The 4467-nt window shown below is 36.6% G+C and overlaps 1 pseudogene; it reads left to right on the top strand.

Moving 5' to 3' along the window:
• The first annotated feature begins 1511 nt into the window (after positions 1–1511).
• LOC101670382 lies at positions 1512–4129 on the top strand (annotated as a pseudogene).
• Positions 4130–4467: the final 338 nt, after the last annotated feature.

The following is a 4467-nucleotide window of genomic DNA, read 5'->3' as shown; positions in this document are numbered from 1 at the left end:
TCCTTGCAAGGATACAAACGGTGTCTAAGATCCCTATAAATCAATGAGTCACTGTAATGCCTGATCACTTCACAAAAGGAAAAACTAAAATGTCCAAAATAATTCCACTTTCAATAATGAGCATCTAGGTAATTGTGACCAACCTTCCTGCTGAAAGCAACTTCACAAGTGAGACAAATTAAAAACAAAATTCTTAGTTTTACTAGATAAGAATAAGTTGGTAAGAATTAGCAGGTTGAGTAAAACCAGATGCTTTGGAATTCAGAGAAAAGAGTTAGACCTACATTCAGGCTGCCTTTGTTCCAAGGTCATTTTCCTTTCCAGAAGATGAAATCGGGAAGCTGGGCTAAAAATTTTACAGCCTCACAGGATTAGGAGATCAAAAACCTTGATCTACTTGGTCTCTAGTTGAGGAACTACTAAATCATTCCCACCACGGCTATCAACTACTAAAATGGTTATACCCCAGAAGTAAGATTAACTGGAATTAAACTATCCCTACTATACCTAATATTCAAATCATCTGGGTAGACCACAAAACCTTGAATCTGAATTCAGATGAAGGAAAAACTGACTTACTAGCATCCTTGTGTGTCTAGAATAATTCTTGAAGGAAGAAAACAATATCTTATAATCAAAAAATCTATTTTATATATATATATATAAATTTATTTTATATATGTTTTATTTATATATATGTTTTCCCCAAATAAGCAGAGAGATTGGGGGGCAGACACAGAGACAGAAAAACTATGAACACTGGAGTTACTTGTAACTAAATTGTAAAACAGCCATGCCTGCGATGTTTAAAGATAAAGAGGGGGGCACCTGGGTGGCTCAGTCAGTTAAGGGTCCAACTCTTGATTTCAACTCAGGTCAGGATCTCAGGGTCCTGAGATCGAGCCCCATATAGGGCTTTGTGCTCAGCGGAGAGTCAGTTGGAGGATTTTCTCCTTTTCCCTCTCTCCATCCCTTCACTCATGCTTACTGTCTCTCTTTCTATTTCTCTGTCAAATATATAAACATATATTTTGTTTAAAAATAAGCAAAGGGATGCCTGAATGGCTCAGTCAGTTAAGCATCTGCCTTTGACTTGGGTCATAAACCCGGGGTCCTGGGATCAAGTCCAGCATCAGGCTCTTTGCTCAGCAGGGAGCCTGCTTCTCACTGTCTACAGCCTCCCCTGCTTGTGCTCTCTCTCTCTCTCTTTCTGACAAATAAATAAATAAATAAATAGGAGTGTTGGACTTGAATATTTAAGCAAGAAGCTAAAAATTATATAAAATGATTGAATGGATTTGAAAAAAATCAAATAGAATTTCTAGAACAGTATGATAAAAGCTACAGTCAATAGACTGAGACAACTGAAAAGACAGTTAATTTAAGGGAAAAAATGAGAAATTAAATAAATGAAGCTACAAAGCATCAAAAGAGTAAGAAATAACAAAGAGAAAACACAGGATAAAGATAAAAGTTGTAACAAGGATTTAATTAGGATCTTGGAGAATACGATGTGGTATGAAATTTTTGGTGAAATTATGGAAGAGAAGTCTATTGTATCTCCAGCAGGTAAATGAAAAGAAATCTACACATACCATACCACATAATAACTACCAGGGGGGGAAAATAAAAGACAAAACAAAATGGTAGAAACAATTACGGGGGGGGGGGGGATAGATTACCTCCAAAAAAGGAGCAATTAGATGTTTAGCTGACTTCTCGAGAGCAAAAATAGAAACCAAATGTAATAAAATTTTCTCTGAAAGGACTGAGAGAAAATAGCTCACCAACCTAAAATTCAGTACCTGGGGAAAATACTTTCCAAGGCTGAGGATAGACAAAGACAATTTGAGATTGGAAAACAAAAGCAAAAACAAACAAACAAACAAACAAAACAACTGGGTGAATTTACCTCCAGCAGCTCTAACCTTAACAACATATCAAAGAAAGTTTTTCAGGCAGGAAAACAATCTGTGAGAGAGAAAGAGTATAGTAAATGCAGTACAACCATGGCTGGTGGGGTTTAATGGGAGTTAAACTGCTCTATTGTCCTTATATTATTTGGGAAGAGTAAAACAATTTATCAGCCTAAGGCTCTGATAAGTCGTGGGAGCATATGGTAATATCTGTAATAACAACTAAAGAGAAATTGATTGTATAAATTTAAACTAATCCAGCAGGGGTAAAAAATGCAATGGTTTTTTAAAAAGGGCGGAAAAAATAAGAAACAGAACAAATGAAAACATGTTGTGATAAAAAGACTATAAAGTCTAATATCAAAAATTACTTTAAATATAAAAAGTCAATATTCTATTTTTTAAAAAAATTATCAGTTGCATTTTGTAAATCCTTATTGTTTATGGAAAATATTTAAACAATAATTTAGACATAAAGGATATAGATTTGTAAGTTAAATGCTAGAAAAAAATAATTATACAAAGAACAACAGATTGCTGGCTTGGATATATTAGTATCAGTAGACATCAGAATTAAGGCAAAGGCATTATTAGAAATCAAGAGGATCACTTCATAATAATAAGAGTTCAATTTGCCAGGACCACATAAACATTTTAATTTCTTAAATCTGATAACTAGCCTTGAATATTAAAAAGCAAATATTGACATAAGTATAAGGATAAATGAAAAATCTATGATGACAGTGGAAGCTTTTAATATTTCACTCTAGATATAAATGGAAGAACTGGGGGAAAGCAGAATATTTGTAGAACCATGATAATGAAATAACTAACTGCAGAATGCATCTACTGGGCAAGCACATATGAAATCTTTTTTTTTAAATCGACTGTGGGGGTGCCTGGGTGGCTCAGTCAGTTAAGTGTGGTTTCTGCTGAGGTCATGAGGTCAGTGTTGTATGATGGAAGGGTGTTAGGTGCCAGGGCTCTGTGCTGAGTTTGCTTGAGATTCTCTCTCCCTCTCCCTTCCCCTCTGCCCCTCCTCCCACTCATGCCCTCTCTTTAAAATTTCAAAAACAAAACAAAATTGACTGTGTACTGGTCTATAAATCAAGTCTCAAAATATTTCAAAGAATTGAAAAGTTTACTTTCTGCCCATAATCAACTTTTACTAGAAATCAATAACAAAAGTAACTAAAAAATACAAATGTTTGGAAATCATAATGGAAAAAAATAAAACATATGTTGATATTATTGAAAATGAAAATACTAGATATCAGAATTAGAAGCTGATTCCTGGAGTCCCAGCTGGTGTCTATCACAGTACCTGAGTTGCCCACCTCCTTTTTCCTTTCAGTGTGACAGACGCCAGGGACCTTGAACTTCACCAAGGACTTTCTAGCAGGTAGAGTGGTCCTGCCCATCTCCAGGTCCATGGTAGCATCCTTCCAGTGGGTCAGGCTGCTGCTACAGGTGTAGCATTCCCACAGTCACTGCAGATAAGCAATATAAGAGCATTATGGATGGCATGGTGCACAACCCCAAGGAGCAGGAAGCCTTGTCCTTCTAGCATGGTAACCTGGTCAATGTCATTAGATACTTCTCCACCCAAGCTCTCAACGTTGCCTTCAAAGATAAATTAAGCAGATCTTCCTGGATGGTGTGGACAAGAGAACAAGGGTTTGGCGGTAATTCACAGGAAATCTGACATCAGGTGGTGTTGCTGGGGCCACACACTTGTGTTTTGTGTATCCTCTTAATTTTGCCCGTACCAGTCTACCAGCTGATGTGGGCAAAGCTGGGGCTGAAAGGGATTCTCAGATGACTACCTGATTGAAATCTGTAAATATGATGGGATTAAGGGCCTGCACCAAGGCTTTAATGGCCTTATCTACCGAGCTGCCTCCTTGGGTATCCATGACACTGCAAAGGGAGTGCTTCCAGATCCCAAGAATACACATATCTTTATCAGCTGGATGATTGTAAAATTTGTCACAGTGGTTGTATGGTTGACTTCCTATCCCTTTGACACTGTTCACTGTCAAATGATGATGCAGCGAGGAGACAAAGGAACTGACATGCTTGACTGCTGGAAGAAGACTGCTCATGATGAAGGAGCCAGAGCTTTTTTCAAAGGTACAAGGTCCAATGTCCTCAGGGGCACAAGTGGTGCCTTTGTGCTCACCTTGTATAAGGAAATAAAGAATTTCACATAAGTTATTTCCTAATGCCCCCCCCAACAGTCATGTTGTATTATATAATATATCTTAAGCATTCCTGACAGACAGCTAGCTGTCTATTTATCAATGGTAACTATTTACTGCTTGAAAATGGGAAGCAATAATATTCATCTGACCAGTTGTCCTTAAAGCTATTTCCATTGAGATGGGACTCAATTATATTTTTTTTTTATTTCAGTCACTCCTGATAAATTTGAAGAAAAAAAATCTGAAATATATTTTAAAAAGGAAATGACCTAAAATCTGTTCTTTTGAGCATGTGTTTCTTTTTTTTTTTTTTTTAAAGATTTATTTATTTGAGAGAGAGAGAATGA

This window comes from Mustela putorius, unplaced genomic scaffold (genome assembly GCF_011764305.1).
Source record: "Mustela putorius furo isolate JIRA1106 unplaced genomic scaffold, ASM1176430v1.1 tig00000430_pilon_pilon_pilon, whole genome shotgun sequence".
Taxonomy (NCBI): domain Eukaryota; kingdom Metazoa; phylum Chordata; class Mammalia; order Carnivora; family Mustelidae; genus Mustela; species Mustela putorius.
The sequence above is the reverse complement of the archived record's forward strand: the minus strand, read 5'-3'. Positions and strand labels throughout refer to the sequence as shown.